Source organism: Aethalodelphis obliquidens, unplaced genomic scaffold (assembly GCF_003676395.1).
Source record: "Aethalodelphis obliquidens isolate GAN/ISIS:26980383/991018 unplaced genomic scaffold, ASM367639v1 scaffold29, whole genome shotgun sequence".
Classification (NCBI taxonomy): domain Eukaryota; kingdom Metazoa; phylum Chordata; class Mammalia; order Artiodactyla; family Delphinidae; genus Aethalodelphis; species Aethalodelphis obliquidens.
Window position 1 is genome coordinate 11,366,002 of NW_020837973.1, and position 21,411 is coordinate 11,387,412.

A 21,411-nucleotide genomic window follows, 5' to 3' on the forward strand; every position below is an offset into this window, starting at 1 on the left:
AGCTTCTGGTCCTTCCCTTGCCAAACATATTTGGTTATAGTGTAGCTCCTTCACATATTTGCCTTTTTAATTTCAAGATTTGTCAATTTTACCTTCAAAACAGATCATTTTTTAAGCTGTAAAAAGTATTCAACATATGCAGAAATAAAAAGCATTTAGAAATTAGTTGAGATCAATGTAATTCTACTCTTTACCTGTTTAGCTAAATGAATCTAGTGCTCTTTTTGAATAAGAATAGCTGATAAGTATATAAGTGAAATGTACTCATTATGCTTGGATTTGGGGTAGATTCCAATCCATCATTGCCCTGGTACATATCAATGACTATATAAAAATTCAAATGCAATGTCAAACCCAAACCCCAAGGGAAAGAGTTCATTTCCCAAGAGAACAGTGATAGCTTAACATAAAATTTTCTCTGGAGTACATCAGTATTTAAATTAGTACTGCTGAAACAACACATTGAGGTTTTACAGTAACACCTGGAAGTTCCTTCTAATGTACATATAAATAGAATCACAGAAGCTTTCTGTCTTACCTCATTGTTTTATGGCCTTACAAATTTAATGAACCAAATGAAAACTGAACCTCTGCTCCACATCGCATTCTTTATCTCTAAGTAAGATAAAATCTATTCTCACTTTCAAGGTAGAGTTTTATGGGTCCATACTTCTTAAGTCACATTTAAGGAAATCATCTCTTAACCAATTTTGGAGGTTGTTTCTCTTCATCTTGTACAGGAAACTCCAGCAGATTTAATATTGGCATTCATCATCTAGTCAAACCCTTCACGTGCTCTTCAAACCAATCAAATTTGGGATCCTCAACAGTTTCTGTCAATAAAATAAGGTGTGGAACTTGCAGATTCATTCAATGAAGACCTGTTGTTTTTTTTTCCCTTGTCACACTGGATGTCTGGATGCCATCTGAATTGGGTTTAGAGGATGGGGAAGTATAGATGTTTCCTGGCCCGAAGTCTCTTAACAGTAGAGATGTAGAAGGGAGACCGAGGTCACCAAGAGACTGGCTGCAGAGCACCGTCACTTGCCTTGGTGGTGGCATTCGCTGGATTGGGGGCAGCTGACGTGTGCTGGGAGGAGTTACTTGAAGGTGTTACAACAGCTGTTTGATTTGAATAAATCTGCGTAGGTAAGAGCAGTGCCAGAAGCAGCAGCCCCAGTCCGAGCCTGGCCACCATCGTCCTGCCCAGGTCTGCTCCATCGGTGCGCAGTGCGTCTCACTGCTGCACTTATTTTACACACAGCATGATAATTACTTCTCCAGGCTTTTTTTTCCTCTTTGTTTAGAGGTAACTAGATAAGCAGTTTTTAGGAGACAGTCACAGACACCCATTACTAATGCCTAGAACATTTGGGGAAGCTTCAAGACCATTTGTAACACCACTGAAAACATTTTCAATAACTGGAAAAATTTTGAAATGTAAATTGCTCTTGATGTGATATTTTAAAAGCAATTTTGTTTGGAAATATTAGTGCAGTCTACAAAGGAACATCAAATCATACTGCTGAGGGGACTAACAGCCATTGAAGCTTCGGCAGTAAACTGGAGATTTCTCATTCTTTTCTTTCTGCTTGCCCTCCTTTCTTCCTGCCTTCCTTCCTTTGTTCCTTTGTTCTGATGGGATACAATACTGAGCGCAAACAGTCATTATCTGCTGTAATCCAGTGAGACAATCAGATATTAAGCAAATAATTATACAAAAAAAGTAAAACTTTCAAATAGGTAGAAATATGAGAGCATCTGACAAGGGATTTGACATAATCAGGGGGTCAAATGAGAGTTTTCAGTGGCTTTCAGACATCCAAGGAGAGTTGGATAGGTGATTGGTTAGATGGTTAAAGTCAAAAGATTGGTTGTAGTTAATAGATTGATTATAGGCTAGAGCTATCCTGATTAACACTTGTTTTCTTTACGTGATCATTTGAGATGGCCTGGATGAAATGTATTCTTCCAAGTAATAATTCCCAAGCATGTGACACAGTGGTTGTATGAATGTGGTCTTCACTGAGCTGGAGTGTAGTCTGATTGAAGGGGAAGGATAGGTGTGCTTGCAATAGTTATGTGGAAAGCCCTATACAATTTAAAGCCAAAATGAGAACCAAGACAGTGGCTGATGCAGGAGCCCAAAGGAGACAATCAGGGGCTCCTGGCATAGAGTTAGGAAAGGGGGAGGAGGAAGGAAGAGAAAAATCATCCTTGTGAGGGATCAACTATGTCAAAGCAAATATCCACATAGAAAGAAGAAAGATCTTGGCATGTACAGGGATGCCATGAAATACAATAGTTGTGAAGTTATTCCGGTGAGTGCACGCAGGTTAGGATTTCAACATATGAATTTTGAGGGAAAACAAACATTGAGTCTATAACATTCTGTATATACCTGAATTGAAATGAAAAAAATTGTCTGTGAGTCATTTATATGATCCACATCAACTAGTAGCCACCAAGTGAAGAATAAAACATTAGAAATATATCTAAACGTATTAAATACACTTGTCATCACAGAAATAATCCATTGTTAAGAAAGGTCTTTTGATATCATACATAGAAAATGAAAAGCGGCTTTCTTTTTTTGTAGCATATTTAAATACTAGCTCTTTTGTGATTACATGCCCCTGAAGGCAGATTATTCCAGAAATAAACAAGGTAGAAGGCTTTTCTTAAACAAATGATTCTTGAAAATGGCAAACTTCACGGTTAATTTTTCATTGTTCTTTGTTGCACTAATCAGCCCCTTTCTCTTTGTTTCTCAATGAAGAATTCACTTTCCAAAAAGGAAAGGAAAAAAAGGTTCTCTAAAAAGGCACATAACCTCTCTGAGCAAGGCTTTACTCCTGGGTAAAATAAGGACAGCAGGGGCTGGAGTCATGACTGCTACGGCCAGCGGGCGCTCCAAGCAACTCACATCTATCAACTCAATTCTCATCACTGTGAGGTGGCTGTCCTCTCCTTCTAGGTGAGGAAACAGGTTGGGCTACTTGCCAGTGATCACATGCCGAAGGAATGAGGACAAAGGGAGGGTTCGAACCCAGGGACTTTGGAACCAACATCTGTGCCATTGGCCACCATGCTGCACTGTCCTATATAAACATGCCAAGCCTACCTTCTAGGATTCTTCTGCAGACCAAGCCAGACAAATCACATGAAGTACTTAATACATTTTAAGGAGTGATGCAAAAGTAAGTTAACATTTTTATTAAAGTGAGTGATCCCAGGATGAAAGGAAACGTCCAAGGCTGTTGCAGATAACATTACCCCAAACCTTCACTCAAAAGTTGCCTGATTTGAGATGTCAAATAAATTGGAGGGGAAAAAAAGAGAAAGAATTTGCATGTTTCATAGTACCATAAAACATTGTTACTGACATTATGTCTCACCACAAGTAAAATAAAGTCTTGATAATATGAGATACCTTAAACTCAGGTATCTGATTAAATCACACGTGAAAAGTATAACTTATTTTGTGAATGAGGCTGTATTGGCTCAGGCTATGAAAAGTTTATTTAAACTCCCTTTATATTTTTGGGTGGCTACAAGTCACATTTAGTGTATTATCTGTCTTTTCCTGAGGAATTCTGAAATCTTTTTTTTCTAATTCATTTGAAAGGCTGCAATGAACAAAAATATTTGTTTCATCTTGAATCTAGGCTTATTCTATCAGTAAACATAGCAGCCTCAAATTTATACTTTTATTACTACCCCTTTTCACATCAATGCTTTAAAAGGTATTTCCCATTGCTTTTCATCATTTACTTGTAAATGTAGCAGAGGTGAGCCACACCCACATAAAATATCATAGGATAACATTCACAAAAATAGAAATGTATGATACATAGTTAAATAGTTGCAAGGATATTATGAAAATTGTGAAACAAAATAAATGTTAGAAATTGTTCTATATCAATGTAAAGCATGATAATTTTCATTATCATTGTTTTCAAAACTTGTAAATAGCTTGATATCCATGAAACAGTCATACATTTCAGCATCTTTTTACTTTTTTCCCTTGTGTCATATTTTAGAGATGTATTTTATTTTCTTCTCTTGCTGTAACCTACTTAGAGTCATCAAAGTAACTTGAACTTGGTTGATCATTGGTTTAACAAGCAAGAAGTTTGTGTGGTAAGCAGTGGAACATCTAACGATGTGCGATCAAAAGTGCAACCAAAGCAAAGTGGCAACATTGAAAAGACTCTTAAAGGTGCATAATCCTAAATCCTCTCCAGGGGTGACCTTATTTAAGTGATTTCACTCCATCAGTGGGTGACCCTCGGGTAACTAGAGACATCTAAGACACTGCATAGCCTGAATTCCAACACAGTCATTATATGAAGGGATAAGGTATAGAGTAATTGTTTCAAGAGCTAAATGATATTTTAATTTATTGTGTTTAAGGATGAAGTAATAATTATTGAAAAATTTATTAAGCACTAGCTATGCTTCAAGTACTGTAATAAGAGCTTTATACACATTACAGTAAAAAGAAAAAGATCCTAATCAACTACACATTCAAGGGACTTATGTGGACTTAGGAATGAGATGGGTCATTAGGAACCTGGGTTTGGTTTGGAGGTATTTGGTGATATTTTATACCAGGAAGCTAAGAATTCTTCTATTTGGATTTTTCACTGAGGCTGAGGATGATTAATAGGAAAAGTAGAAATGAAAGGCATTTTATTAATAGTAGACCACTGACTAATACCCTCCCAAAGCAAAATTCCTGGTGAAACTGGACAGGAGCCCACAGCTCAAGCTAGAAGCCTAACGAAGCCTTGAGTTTCCAAAGTCCTTGTCTGGATTTCTGCAGAGCCTCCGGTGATGGCATAGTAAAGCATAGATGTGAGAAGGGAACAGAGAAGAAATATAGGCTCCAAGGGAACCAGAGTTCACTTACTAATTTCACAGAATAGTCAAAGAAGCAGAGATTAACCACATCCACAAAAAATACCATAGCATACTGTTCATAAAAGTATAAATATATGGTACATAGTAAAAAAAAAAAAAAAGTACAATTTTCATCATGTCTTAACACATTGCTCTCAATGTACGGAAGATAAAGTAGTCAGAAAGCATTTCACAAAGGGTGCCATCCTAGTTGGGGAAGCGTGCTGGTTAATTTTATGTGTCAGCTTGGTTAGGCTATGGTGCCCAGTTGTTTGGTCAAACATTAGGCTAGATGTTGCTCTGAAGGTATTTTATAGCTGTGATTTACATTTACAATCAGCTGACTTTAAGTAAAGCAGCGACCTTCAACCAATCAGTTGAAGGCTTTAAGTGCGAAAACTGAAGTTTCCAAAGAAGAAGGAATTCTGACTCAAAACTGTAACATAGAAACCCTGCTTGAGTTCCCAAACTCCTAGCCTGCCCTGCAGATTTTGGACTAAAGGCTACGACATAACTCCTACCTGGATTTTCAGTCTGCTTCTCTTCCCTACAGATTTTGGACTTACCAACTGCAAAATCACGTTTAAGCCAATTCCTTCAAATAAACACCAATCAACCAATCTAGAAAGAGAAGACAGAAAGAGCTGAACTCAAATATGTGGGATGATTAATTCGATAAGGTAGAGATAGGGACACTTGAGAAATACTATTTAAATGCTTAAAATACATAACATATTTTATAACCTATCAATGACGTATTGGTTTCATCTGGCTAAAAACTACTTAAAATGATTGTACTTACGACTGTAAAGAAATTCACAATACGTTCCCACCAACGGAACATTTTCTAAGTCACAATGCATTAGTAATTTAAAACAAATACATATGAAAACTCAGAAGACAAAAATAATTTTTAAATGAATATAATACAACCAAAAATCTCCTAAACTATTCCTGGGTCAAGGGGAAATTTAAGTCTCTAATTATAGAGATGTTTGAGAATGAGATATATACCCAATGGATATATTTGGCTTCCTTACACAATGTGTCCCCCAAAAATTCATATGTTGGGGCCCTAATCCTTAGTGTGATAGTATTTAGAAGTGGGGTCTTTGGAAGGCAATTGGATTTGTACAAGGTCATGGAGGTGGAGCCCCCATGATGGGATTGGTGCCCATATAAGGAGATGAAGAGACAACAGCTCTCTCTCAGCCTTGTGTGCATACAGTGGGAAGGTGGCTATCTACAAGCTAGGGAGAGGGTCCTCACCAGAATCTGGCACCCTGATCTCACACTTCCAGCCTCCAAAACTAGGAGAAATAAATATTTGTTGTTTAAGCCACCCAGTCTATTGGTATTTTGCAGTTGGAGCTAAGACACTTACCCTGCTGAAAAAAGCCAACCAAAAGAAAATGGTTGGGAAAATTTTATAGGACTGCAGAAAAATCACGAGGCATTTTAACTGCATGTTCCAAATGTCAAGAATCTGTAACTTTTAAATATAGTGGCAGGGCAGGAATAAAGATACAGACATAGAGAACGGACTTGAGGTCATGTGGGGGAACGGGAAGATGGGATGAAGTGAGAGAGTAGCACTGACATTTATACACTATCAAATGTAAAATGGATGGCTAGAGGAAAGCAGCCGCATAGCACAGGGAGATCAGCTCGGTGGTTTGTGACCACCTAGAGGGATGGGATAGGGACAGTGGGAGGGAGGCTCAAAAGGGAGGGGATATGGGGATATATGTATATGTATAGATGATTCATTTTGTTGTACAGCAGAAACTAACACAACATTGTAAAGCAATTTGATCTCCAATAAAGATATAAAAAAGCAATTAAAATTAAATTATGAGGATTTATGTCAACCTCTGCATATCAAGAAGAGGCCATATCAGGAAGAGAGCCCCTCGAAAACAGCACTTGGCTTGGATTGTTACTGCAGAGAAAAAACTGGGCAAAAAATAATTTTTTAACAAAAGAAAAAATAATATAAAATTATGACTCTCATACACATATACAAATGAACACTTGTTACAGATTGTATTTAACTCCTTAATCAGGAAACGTGAAGGGTCCCAACCAGTTCAAGAAGTTAATGTTAGAAAGTTACAGAATTCACTTGCATGTCTATAGACAAGAATTATTTTGCATTGCTACCCGTTACCCACAACTTATATAGTTGTAGCATAGGTCCCATAGACTCAGAATCATATCATGTCTTTCAGACAGAAAATTAGGTAGATGCCCTAGCAAATCATTGTAGATACAGGATTTGACAGCTCTGGTTTTATTGACTTCTATGTAATATGAATAGTCTACTACAGCTGATTTCCCTCATCCCTATCCACTTAAAAAGTCATGATATTTATCCATTCAAGTTGAATTGTTGATATTGGATTGACCAAAAATTTCGTTCGGGTTTTTCCATAACCAATACATGGAAAACCCAAACGAACTTTTTGGCCAACCCAATATTTACATTACAGACTGAAGAGAAAACCACAACCCACTCCAACCAGGCTCTTTATAATTTTTGAATACCATGTTAGTTTCCATCCATCCTAAAAATCTTCCCTAAACCCTCAAACTATACAGCAAAACCAAGCAATATTCAGACATGAGAAAGGAAAAAAGAGTAATAGAGAAAATTTATGTAAGGACTGAACATCCTTCTCCTCTTCATTCTGGATTCAATATTCTTTAGGAATTCTTCTGGTGTGTTTTTTCCCCTTCCATGTGCAAATTCTTAATGAGTATGACCATCAGCATTTGTTTCTCTCTAGTTGCCCTGTCCTGGATTTCTAGGCATCTTAATATTTGTAACAAATTCCTTTAAATTGGATGAGAGAGATGTATATACATGGAAAAGGGCTCAGAAGAGTCAATATATCCTTGGTTATTTATAGCTATTTATAACCATATGGATAGTGGAATTATGGGTATTTTAATTTTCATATTTTTGCTTTATTTATTCCCTGCTTTTTCTACAATGAAACTATAGTGATTAGAATTGAGAATCGGTATTTTTTATCTGAATTTTTTAAAGACCATGGAACAATTTAGATGTCTCTTAGAAGTTTATGTTTGTTTTTTCTGAATGTACCATGTAGAAAGCCTTAGGCCAGGAATTTACTTAATGTACTCCTCATGAAAGAATTGCAAAGTTTATAATTCTAATACTTAATTGTACCTTGCTTATGTTCAGGGAATACAAGTCCCACTTATTCCACCTCAAGAAAATGATGGGTGTATTCTTTATGAAGTTTCAGTAACTTCCTATAGTTATTGAATTAAACATCACCATCACCACAACCACCATCATCATAGCTAATTATAAACGTTTCATATGCGAGATTCCATTTCAGGTACTGTATATATATCTCACCAATCCTCATAACAACCCTGTGTGGTATACACCCCATCTCACAGATGACAGCATTGACCTGGGGAGAAGTTAAGTGCCTTGCTCTTTTGGATCACACAGCTAGATAGTGCTGGAACCAGGATTTGATCTCAGATGACAGTCTCCAGATCCCAAGTTTCCAACTCCTAATCTTTCTGTTTTGTAATTGTGTGAAGCATGTGAACAAAAAGGAGAGCTGGAATAATGACAGCTAATGTGAAGGACACACACTTAAAACCAAGCAGAAATGGGGAGTACTTCCCCTCTCCTGCATATGAGTTTACATTTATGAGCTCTACATCTTTCGCAGCATGAGTACCTGAAAGTGTGCACATAAAACTTGCCCTAGAGGTTTTCTGTTAGGTCATATTTCTACATCAGGCCAAATGGCACATGTTTAAAGAATGCTATGAATCCTTGAACATAAACTTCATGTACAATATAAGTACAGGTGGAACAAAAGTCCAAATCTACTTCAGTTGAGGGTGAAGGTAGAGTCCATGGTCAGGGAGCACCCTGGGATTTTAGGGCATATCCTGCCTTCACAACCCACATACTATCCCTCTCCTTCTCTACCTTGTAGGCCCATTTTCAATCATTTCCACAACCTACTCAACCATAACCACCTTGTCTTTCTGCCATGTCCACCTTACCATTTACCAACTCTGGGGAAAGCTGACCATTTGTTGTTGTTTATTTCCTACTCCCACTTCTGAGCTGCAAAGAATTAAAAGAAAAGAAACAAAGCCAGGAGAGTTGACTGTAAGTTCTCATTATCTATCTCAACTTGAGCTTGCAGAAATATTCACTAGCAATTTTCTTTCAGCTCTGTATTATTTCCCTTTCCTGCAGTCTCTAACATCATAAAATTTTCCCCCTCACTCCATCCTTCCACCTCTACTCCCTCCCTCTCTCTCAACAAATTTTCCTGAATCCTATTCTTCTTAGAAGGTTGAGACTGTCCAATATGAGTTTCTTCCATATCCATCCTAGCCATTACAAAATCTCTCTGGATTCAATCTCTAGGTATTTTCATTTCTGCTCTCAAGAAAAGCACATCACTTCCCTTGACTACAGCAGTTCCCTCTACCTGAGCTCTTTACACCTCATCTTTCTGCATTTCCTTGCTTCATTCTTTATTCTTTTGCTCTTGGAAATATTTATTATCTCCCTCTTTACTTATGCTTTCAAATTTGGCCACAATTCCCTGCTATTTAAACCAATAAGGATTTAAATCAAATAAGGATTACCAGCTTCTGGCTCTCCATTATCTGAGCCTTAGTATTTTCCCTCCACATCTTCCTCCTTCAACCAGTTCTTTATCACATTTATTTATTTAACAAAAATGTATGTGCACCCCTAGTACCCAGCTCTATTCTAGTAATAAAATAAGCAAACATATCTGTCCCTTAGAGCTTACATTCCGAGGAGGGAGGGGGCAAACAGGCAATAAAATGAACTTAAAAGCAAAATATACCATGTGTTAGATCATGCAAGGAAGAAAACTAAATAAGGGAAGGGAGATATAAAATGTCAGGGGACAGGATGTTGAAGTGATAGAAACGGTGACTAGGAAAGAAGCACTGGAAAGAGGATTTTTGAGTAACAACCTAGAGTATGTGAAAGAACTTGCTGGACAAACATTCAGGGCAAAAGAACTCCAGGTAAGGTGAAGAGTAAGTGCAAAATTCTGCAGGCTGGACTGTACCTGATGCATACAGCAAAGAGGCCATGGGGCTGAAATAGAGTGTATGCAGGAGAGAGTTGTAGGACACAGGTCAGACAAGTATTGGGGGTGGGGGTGGAAGAGGGAACCAGATCCAGTTGGGCTGGATCCAGCAGTAGGTCACTGTAAGGACCTACTTGGTTCTGACAGTCTGTTTCAGTTAGGATAGAGAATTGACCCAAGAAAAGAGTGCTTTGGCAAAATAAGGGATTCATTTTCTCATATGCAGATCAGAGATAAACAGTCCAGGACTGTCAGTCATTTTAATCCAAGCTCCATTTATATTTCTGTTCTGCTTTCATTAGTCTGTGGCTTCCCTCCTCAAGTTTACCTCATGGTCACAAGATGGTTGCTGGAACTCTAGTCAGTGCCGGCATTCCAGGGAGGGACTAGCTGAATAAACCTCTTTAAAAGACATTCTCAAAAACTACCTCCTAAAGACATGTTCGTACATATCACTGGCCATCCTTATTTTATAATAGGGGTTAGAAAATGTTGAATTTTAGCTAAATACGTTGCCATCTTCCCAAATTAAGAGTTCATTAAGGCAGAGATGAGCATGAGTATTGAGTAGGCAACTAGCTACCATAGATGGTTAAAATTTTTATAGCTTTTAACGAGAAAATGAAGAAGCTGGATAAGTCTAAAAGTGGAATTCTTAATTTGGTGGTCATTTTATCCACAAAATAAATGCACATGATGACGAATGTTATTTAAAATAAATAAGTAAACCAATTTTGGGAACTATTTCCATCAGCAGGAAATTTTTTTCTAAACTTGGATAGCTCTTTTATTTTCGTATGGGAACACAACTGAAATCATGACTCTCCAAGATAATTACAAGCAAAGAAGTACTCAAGAGAGACATGGGTATCCTCTATAATTAATATGGCAGAGAGGAATATTGCCATGATGACAAGCCAGTCCACAAAGTGTGAACCAAGTTGATATCCTCTGAAACACTGGTGTCCAAAAATCCTTAGGAGAGATCGCTGTGCTTGAATATCACTTTGCCAACTTCAAATGTTACATATATGTGTGGCAATATTATGTAGAGGTCAAGAGAGAAAAAATAGTTACAAGGTATAGCTAAGAATTCATAAATTAAAAATGTAGAGGTGATATTAAAAGAAGAGAAAAACCTCCAGTGTCTCTTCTGGCATGCTGAGTAGAGACAGGAGGCAGATACATCTGCGATTTTAAAGTCTTCTAAAATAAGAAAACTCGTCATTTCTAGACTCTTTATTTTTTAAATCATCTGTTGAGGTCATAAAATCTACTGAAGCTCTTTCTGTTCTCATTTCCAAGGTGATTTATTTCATAAAACTATTCCAGATCCTGTAAGGTGGTTTTCACCAACAAGATGATACAACCTTGAAAGGGAGGGGAAGTTCCGTTTCTGTCTTCAGGAAGCAGTAACCCAGAGTCATTCTCTGTGGTGCTACGTGAACATTAATTAATAATGAATGGAGGATACTTTACCATCTGTTCAGCACTGATTCAAAATATACTGTTGTTACTTAATTGGATTATGTTTAGTCCTGTAGTTTTCAGCTAGGTGAACACTAATGGCTGGATCTGTGAAATGCTCTGGCAAATCATAACTCCTGTTTTGAAATCCTTGTCTAGAGGGGTGGCTAGTTATCGAATGATAAGTACATAGCAATGAAAGCAATGAAAGAAGCAATAGCAATGAAAGCAATAGCTTTCATTTCCAAATAGCAATGAAAGAAGGTCTTTTCTAACATTTGGTTTTCTTAAAGTGATAAAGCATTCCCTCTTCAGTAGAATAATTCAAGTCACGTATAACAAGTGACAGCCTAGAGGAGTAGGAGCTGATGGAGGAAAGACAAGGAAAAAAATTTTAAGGAAAAGAAAACAAATGGGATTTACATATGTGGTAAGTAGCACAACATTGTCTCTCTTTTTTTTGTCATTAACCCACCCCCAGCACTTCCTAGCACGTTTGTATCAGAGTTACCATGCTGTGCTGCCCTCTGTATGTGCTATAGTACGCAGAGGGACCAGCAAATAAAATTTCAATTCAGATATAAGACATATAATCATAACATGATAGTCATTTCTTCATGAAGGAGAAATTGAGCTGTTTTTAAAATTACTTAAGGCAAGAGGATTCTGAGAGGTTACATTACTTTTTGTTTTCTAACTTTCAAATTAGAATTAAGAATAAGAAGTAAAGATAGTTACTTAGGTGCCCAAGGGGAGCTGTGGTTCAGGTTTAGCGTCCTCTTTTTCAGTTCGTGGATTGCATACTAGAGTAATTTATCAACAGCCCCAAGTGCTTTATTTGCCCCAGTGAAGGACTTTATTAAAGGTGTGATTTCCCCTAGTCCACTTTCAGCTGCTCCAATGCAGCATAACCATCTTAGACATTTAAGACACCCTATTTAAAAGACAATCAAAATCATGCTTCCACGAGACATGCTCAGATTAGCAGAGTGTATTACAGAAGCCAACTGCTAGAGTTCCAATCCTAGTTCCACCCCGTATCAGATATGTGACCTTACCCTCTGTAAGGCTCAGTTATCCCTCAAAAGACAAGTGAACATTTTAATAAAATCTACATCACAAGGCTGGTTTGAGTATCATATTAAATAACGCATACAAGGTGTTTTGTACAATACCTAGCATTTCCCATGTTTTCTAAAACACGTGTAATATAGAAGTTGCCAACCACACCTCTTGTGCTATGGGAACCCTAACTGCTGTCACTCACTCAGGCCTTTCTGAATGGTCATTTGCACATGGATCCCATGACTTGAAGCCCAGCCAAGGTGGATTTGACCAGGGCAGGGAGCCTGGAACAAGGACAGGTAATCTATAGGCCGATGAGAGAGCCGTAAGGTGGCCTAAGGCTAAATCTTTGCTCTAAAGGTATGACTGCAATTTACGAAACCAACCGAAAAATGCTCTTGGGCAGGAAGAATGAGACATAGCAGAAGAATCCAGTGGTGGCTATGGTAGAAGCTAAATGATACATACGTGGGGGACGGTCAGTAGAAGACATGAGGGAACAGAAGTTACAAATAAGCAGAAGCACGAGACAAGGAGAGAGTCAGCCTGTAGTGGCAACTGGTAGGAGAGGGCCAGACAGTGAGAACAGGAGTCAACACAGCGAGTTTACAGCAGGACAAAATAAATGCTGGTTGCTAAGGAGGCCAGAGAATACGCTGGCGTCTGTGCCATTCTCTCCAGCTGGGCCCATCCTGCCTGCGCACAGGCAAGGGCAGAGGGCGTATGTCTGGCGGTCCGTTGCCCAGATTACTCAGAAACCAGGTCCGCGAGCCTTCCCTTCTTCTTAGTCCTCGGGCTGCAGGGTTTCCACACAAGCAGCAATGCTGAAGAGAAGCCACAATGTAAAAGCATAGCTGCCTGCTTTATTGCCCCTGTGGACTTCGGCAGAGCCAGCAGGAAGAGCTGTACTTTTCCAGTCCCCAGAAACTATCTGAAAAGCGCTGGCTCAGATCAGCCCCGTGTACAGAGTGTCTCGGTCCCTGACTTTTTCTGATTCCCTGGCTCCCTCAGCCAGACCTTCACTTCCTCGGTTCTTCCTACATTTGTATGTGCACTAATTGCTACAGCAAGCACCTCATTCTCATAATATTTTCAGTTATTCTGTTTTCCTGACTAATACTACTTCTAACCCTAATTAATGATAATTTAAAGGGCTGGTGGGTTTTGTGTGTGTGTGTGTGTTTACCTTATACCAGACGCTGGTCTGAGATTGCTACATGAATTCGATCTTTTATTCCCCACAAAAATTAAATCAGTTGGTATTGTCATAATCTCCATTTTATAGGTGAAGAAATTACAGGGTGGCAATTCTAAGTAATTAGTTCAATATCATTTCCCCTAAAGTTTATAAGTATGGCTGTTCATGTTTTATTTGCTTCTCACTATGTCATTACAATAAGTCCAAATACCCCGTTTAACGTGTATGTGTGTTGGTTTCTTGAAACCTTAAAAAAAGCCTGACTGAAATTCTTTAATCTATTTTCATATGTATGTGTCCTTACATATTTTTTCTTTGAAAGTCAGTACAAAGAGATTACTTACTAATGCAGATTCATAAAGAATCACACTTATGTCCAATACAAATGGCATTGATGTAATTAAGAAACAGGGGGCCAGTGTGGCATTACAAACAGAAGCAGGGGCAAAGTGATAGGAGGTGAAGTCAGAGTAGTAGCTGGTGACAAGATCATATAAGACCTAGCAGGATGTGGTGGGGATCTTGGTAAGGCCAACAGGACAGCAATCCTTTGCAGATTTTGAACAAGGGTAGGGCATAACATGATTTGTGTTTTAAATGGATAACTCTGACTGCTATTTGGAGAAAAAAAAACAGTTGAGATGTGAGGGTAGAAGAAGGAAGACCAACTAGCAATCTGTTACAATCGTCCAAACAAAAAACATTGGTGGCTTTGATTAGAGAAGAAGAGGTGAGCAGGTAAAGAAGGGATGAGATTCTGGCTCTGTTGAAGAGGTAACTGTCAAGATTTGCCGAAGGTCTGGATGTGATGTGTGCATTACTTTTCTATTGCTGCACAACAAATTAGCACAAAATTAGCAGCTTAAAGCAGCAGCCATTTGTTATCCTGCGGTTTCTGTGCATCAGGAGTCCAAGCATGGCTCACACAAGTTCTGTCTTCAGGGCCTCATGAAGGTGAAGTCAAGTGTTACCTAGGCTACATCCCTATCTGAAAGCTCAAGAAGGGAAGGATCCACTTTATAGCCTCCTCAGGGTGTAGGCAGAATTACTTTCCTTGCAGCTGTAGAACTCATGGCATCCTGCTTCTCCAAAGCCAGCAAGAAAGATAAAGAAAGACTCTGCTATTTGAACAATTCTCTGTCTTCAGGGAACGTCCAGGTCCTCTAATAATAGGCTCGCCTAACCAGGTCAGGGCCACCCAGGGTAATCTCTCCTCTGATTAGCTCAAAGTCAACTTCTTAAGGATCTGATCTCTTGACTTTTACCACACAACATAACATAATCGTGGGTGTTATACCCCATGCACTGTGTATGCCATATTCTATAGCATAGAAGCACATCGTGGGTCCCAGAGGCCACAGCATGTTACTTCCCACTCACACTCAAGAGTAAAGGATTTCACAAGGATATGGATACAAGGGGGTAGAATCATGGGGTGCACCCTAGGGTATGACCACCAGAAATTGTAAGAGAAAAAGAAGGGGCCTGGATGGCTGCAGGTCTTTCACCCAAGCAACTGTAAGAATTGAGCTTCCATTGACTAAAATAGAGAAGATGGAATAGAAGGTTTGACATGAGAGTGGAAAACCAAGAGTTTGGTTTCAGGAATATTGTATTTAAGATGTTTATTTGACATACCAGTGGAGATGTCAAACTGGGCATATGCAAATTGCAGGTGACATGGGAAGACTGCATGACTGTCCAGGCAGAAACTAACATGTGGTACCTGCCTGGGTGAATTATCCACATTGCAGATTCCTTGCCTTCCATCTCGATAGTTCTGAAATGTGATGGGTCAGTGTTCCACAACTGATCAGCCTGAGTCTGCTCACTCATAAAAGACTAAAAAAAAACAATAACAAGAACATATCAATTCACTGTAGCAAATGTCACTATAAAGCAGACTGGATATTCACATAACTATAGTGAGCACTTCCCCTATACAGGTCTGGGGTGGACACTGCTAATCTAATGACTCCCATTTTTCTAGGAATAGACTATAACTGACTACCTGCCCTACCAATGGACATATTCCTTCCTTAACTCAGAAAATGTCCCCCTTTCTTTTCTTCTTACCAACCACTCTTGAAATATGACCTACTTCCATAAGAAGTAGTGGCTCATTACAATGATAATTTCTAAAAGGATGGAAAGGCTTTTTAATAGAAGGATGGAAAGTATAGGAGTCTTGGAAAAGCCTCACCACTACCACATATCATTCTGAAATGTGTCCTGAGTAAGATAACTCCCTCTTGAGACTCCCCGCTTTGGTTTTTAATAGGATGCTGCTCTTAAATGTTATATATTCATTTCATAACTCTCCAAGAACAGTTTATCACTTTATTTTAAATTTTCTTGAGGTTCACCTAACTGTGGCCACAGTGTCCATACCTAATAAGGTATACATCATTTCCAATTTTACAGATGAAAATTGAAGCTCAAAAAAGTTAAACAACATCCCTAAATCCCACATCTAGACAGGATCAGGGAAGTTCAAGCTCAAATCTAGAAAACCTCAAAGGCACACATTCTTTCTTAAACAACTACAATTTTAAAACTGTGCTCTATGGAGGCTAGGGTATAAGGGAGTTATGGTGGCGGGGAGGTGGGGAATAAGTTTAAAGAATTAGGAAATTCTTTCTTCCTGTGCAGAGTAATTAGAAGTTAGTTGAATAGTCCTAGAAAACAATTGTCTATCATTCTTCCAATATAGTTTCAATAAGTGGAATAAGCAGATTAATACATCTCCAAATCCCTATTTCCTCCTGAAATCACCATTGATCCTTCAATATCTAAGTTCAAATGACTCTTTAGTAAACCCCAGACAAAATAAATAGCCCTCTCATAATGTTCAAGACATGCATCTATTTTAGTACTTACTATATTTATTATAATTATGTCCCTCTCTGGCTGTCTCCCTCACTAGTCTAGGAGTATCTTGAAGGTGGATGGTGTGTCTCAAGAAGCTTTATTTCTTCAGCACCTAGGACAGTTCACCTGACCCTAAAGGGACTGTTGAATGAATGAAGAAAGAATGAACAAATGAAAAAGCAAATGAACAGCGTTTTATGACCTATCACTGTCACTATTATTGCAATAATACAATGCCGAGGACAGAATTCTCCAAGATGGAATTTTCTTCTATTTGATTAAACCAAACAAGAAACAACTTAAAATGTAAATTCCAATTTACATCCTGAAATATGTATAGCTTTAAATAAATGAAATGGCTCTTAATTATGGAGTATAAGTTTACTCTGTGCCAAACACTGCGCTGTGCCCTTTACATATATCATCACGTTTTTTATTGTTGTTGTTGTTGTTTTTCCGGTACACGAGCCGCTCACTGTTGTGGCTTCTCCCATTGCAGAGCACAGGCTCCGGATGCGCAGGCTCAGCGGCCATGGCTCACGGGCCCAGCCGCTCCATGGCATGTGGGATCTTCCTGGACTGGGGCACGAACCCGTGTCCCCTGCATCGGCAGGCGGACTCTCAACCACTGCGCCACCAGAGAAGCCCTCATGAGTTTTAATCTTAACAAAAGTATGAAGAAGTAGGTATTAGTATCTCCATTTCCATACATAGTAACTGATTCTCAGACCATCCTGCAAAAACCACACATTTAGCACATTATACAGCCAGGATTTAAACCCAGCCTGTCTGGTTCTAAAGTTCATACTCTTCACCACTAGTTTATAATACCCTTAAAAATGCTGCTAAATAAATCAAGGTCTGTGGTAATTCAATGTGGAAGAAAATATAAAACAGAATGAAAAGCTTATTGTTTTGCTTTAGTTTCTTTGACTATTTGTTCAGTGCTTCAGGGCGTGTATACCTTGAATAGCTATTTTATTGGGGAACATTTAGAGTGACTCTCTGGGGAAGCTCTTTTATCACTGTAGCATCTCAGTATGGCACTAGTTCCAGTTTGTCTGTCTGCTGTTTGTCTGCTGAAGCTGTTTCATCTGAGACTTCTTTGCATCTAATGTTCATGTGTGTCTTACACTGTGTCCAACCATTCTGGTAGTAGCATATGGTTAGTTTTGTTAATTGGGCTTTTTGTTATGCTGTGTCTGCAAAGCTTCTTTTAATTTATATTCAAATATTTGTCATCCTCTGGCAGCCTATTTTGTGATGTCTGTGTTTGTTGTGTGACCCATGACTATAGCATGTTTTTCAAGCTGTGTTGTGACACACCATTTGAAGATGCCCACCATATGCTAGCTTCTTACTACAATATAATTCCTGCTCTGCCTCCTTAACTAGCCAGTAGAGTTGGCCTTGGGAGAGGGTAGGGAAAAGCAAGAGTCATTGTTTCAGCCATTCTAGGCAACTAGCTTGTTAGGAATGATACAGATGGGATGAAAGTTGGATTGTTTATCAAAGACAGAGCTCTAGATGATTCATGTAGCATCAAACATCTATAAAAGCCTACCTTTTTAAGGAACCTCCATACTGTTCTCCATAGTGGCTGTACCAATTTACATTCCCACCAAGAGAGCAAGAGGGTTAAATTGAGTTATTTGTAGTGAGGTGGATGGACCTAGAGTCTGTCATACAGAGTGAAATAAGTCACAAAGAGAAAAACAAATACCATATGCTAACACATATATATGGAATCTAAAAAAAAAGAAAAGAAAGGGTTCTGAAGAAACTAGGGGCAGGACAGGAATAAAGATGCAGACGTAGAGAATGGACTTGAGGACATGGGGATGGGGAAGGGTAAGCTGGGATGACCGGTGAGAGTAGCATGGACATATATACACTACCAAACGTAGAATAGATAGCTAGTGAGAAGCAGCCGCATAGCACAGGGAGATCAGCTCGGTGCTCTGTGTCCACCTAGAGGGGTGGGATAGCGAGGGGGGGAGGGAGGGAGACGCAAGAGGGAGGAGATATGGGGATACATGTATATGTATCACTTTGCTATAAAGCAGAAACTAACAACAATTGTAAAGCAATTATACTCCAATAAAAAGAAAAACAGTTAAAAAAAAAAAAAAGCCTACCTTTTGCCAAGCTCCGTGCATGGGTCAGGCTCAGGAGATTTAGTAAAAGAAGATAAAGTAGGGAGACCACCAAGAATAGTACTAATTCCAGACTTTTGAACCTAACTGCCTGCATTGGAATCTCAGTTCCACTAATTACCAGCTGTATGCCCTTAGACAAGATACTTTACCTCTCTCTGCCTTAGTTTTCTTGTCTATATAATGTGGGTGACAATAACCTATATTTCATGGGATTGGTGGAAAGATTAATGAACTAGCACCTGTAAAGCACTTAGAATAGTGCCTGGGACACAGTAATACTCAGTAAATATTACCCATTATTGCTATTACTTTTTTATACAATTTCTAATAAATATAGAAATCTGGTTAGTACAAGGTCTGTTGCAAAGCAGAAATAAAAAGTCCAAAAGAGTCTTATCAATATTTTCCAAACTACATTCTGGAGCAAATTAACAAGTTTAAAGAAAAATGGTCCTGAGGTTACACACACATGGAAAATTCTGAGTTGAATAGATGGCTGTACACATCACAAAGTCTGCAATAGGCTGATGTATATTGTGACTCTCCAAGAGGAAAGAGAATATGCAGCCCTCAAGTGTTTTGAATACAGGAATTTCATCTAGATGTACATCTTAAAGGACGAGTTTCCATATAAAATCCTTTAGGAAGTTCTGTTCTGGGTAAAAATTATTAACAATTACAGCTAGCAATTAGAGGGAAGTTAGAGTTGCAGATATTAACCATATTCATAAATATTTAAGATTGAATTCTTGGATGTTCATGTGAAATTGCAATTATGTGACCCGCCCCCCACACACACACACACAGAATTAATCCACAAAGCAATCTTCGGTATTGCCACAGGAGACCAAATCCTGTGACATTTTTGGTATCTTGTTCTTTCTGGAATGACATTTCTCAGAGGAGAAGCCCTAGAGCCCCTAAATCTCCAAAATAAAAGAGAGAAAATGCAGCTGGGATTCTGCAGACTGCTGACACCTCTACACTGCTCATGTGAAATCATGAAGATAGAGAATATTGTGCCCTGGCAGAGAATGTAAAAACCTATTGATTTTCTTGTTTGTCCTATAATTTATCAAATGTTTCTCTAATTATGGGGGAGTTGAAGAAGAAAGAGGGTAAAGAGAGGACCTAAGGGAATGTAATGACAGTAGCCAGAAAGTAATAATGTCTGGCAGACAGCAGTATATAGAAACATTTCCTCTTGGCTAAGGAACTCTTTTATTAGTCTTTTTTTTTCTATTAAAAAAAGTTTGTATGGAAATATTTGACCAGTTTTAATGCAAATATAAAGCTTAAATATTCTTTCTACACTGTGATAGATGCTAAGGGGGAAATGATGAGTGTGACACAACAGTCTCACACCTCTCCTCACAGGTAATCACACAATTTCAGTTCATAGCACTGAGCAAGGTAGTTTAGGAGCTGGAGAAACACATGGATGAGTCATTTAAACTCAAGCTGGCTGGGGAAGAGTCAGGGGAATCCTTCCAGGGGAAGTGAAAGCTAAGCTGAGGAGTAAATAGGAGTTAGCAAGGTGATGGTATGTGGGAGGAAAGATGAGTTTTACAAAAGAGAAAAGCCTAAGGGCAAGAGAAAGAAGAACAGGGCTGAGAACTAGAAATAAGCTTCATATGATTGCAGTGCAGAGTGCACAGGAGCAGAATGATGAGAGGTGAGAGGGAGAGGGAGCCCTGGGTAGACAACGAATGATTTCATGTCAAGTTAAACAGCTTGCTTTTTCTCTTGAAGATTATAGGGAGCTATGCAAGTGTTTTCAGCAGAGCAGGAACATGATCAACTGCCCTTTAGAACAACTCTAGCTGCTATGAGGAAATGAGTTTGGTTGGGAACAATATTTGTAGCCAGAAGACCATTTAGGAGACTGCGTCTGTTTAAAAAAAAAAAAAAGGCAAGAAATGATGGTGGGAGAGATGTGAGAAATTCAGGAGGTAAAATGTGTGATTGGTTTAAAGTAGGAGATGAAAAGGGGAGGAAGGATTAAAGGATGACTCACAATTCCTTAGATGTGGATGCCACTCATTGATTTCGGAGGACAGAGAAGCAGAACAAAGGTTGAAGGTAGTTCGTTTAACATGGAGACGACCAATGGGCAGTTGGAGAAGTGGACCTGGATCTCGGTTGTGAGTCATCTATGCTGGAGACACGTTTGGGTGGTGCCTAAAGGAGTGTATTGAGAGAGAATTTCTAGGGTGATACCTGAAGGAGAACCAGAGACAAAGAACCACCAGAGAGACTGAGAAGTGATGACCATAACTGGAAAAGGAAAATCAGCAAGAAGAATAAAAGCATGCTCAGCTGCACTGTGTGATGCTAAGAAGTGAGAAAGGTTAAGTCTGGGAAGCATCCTTTAAGTGCAACACCATTTCCACTGTTTCTGTAAACCAGTAGCAACCGCAGAGTGAGCTGAAGACTGAGCAAAGACAAGGAAGTAGGGTGAGGATGTGCTCTCCAGGGGTGGCTGTGAATCAAGGAAGAGTGATGTAACAGGGAGCTGTAGGAAGATGCAAGATCATGGAACGAGGGTTTCTCCTGGGATCAAATTTCATTTAGAGAGGAAAGACTTGGATGTTTAAATACTGATGAA

The 21,411-nt window shown here is 38.9% G+C and overlaps 1 pseudogene; it reads right to left on the bottom strand.

Annotated features, from left to right (window-relative positions):
* Positions 1-980: 980 nt before the first annotated feature.
* On the bottom strand, positions 981-20,956 carry LOC113630190 (signal transducer CD24-like; annotated as a pseudogene).
* Positions 20,957-21,411: the final 455 nt, after the last annotated feature.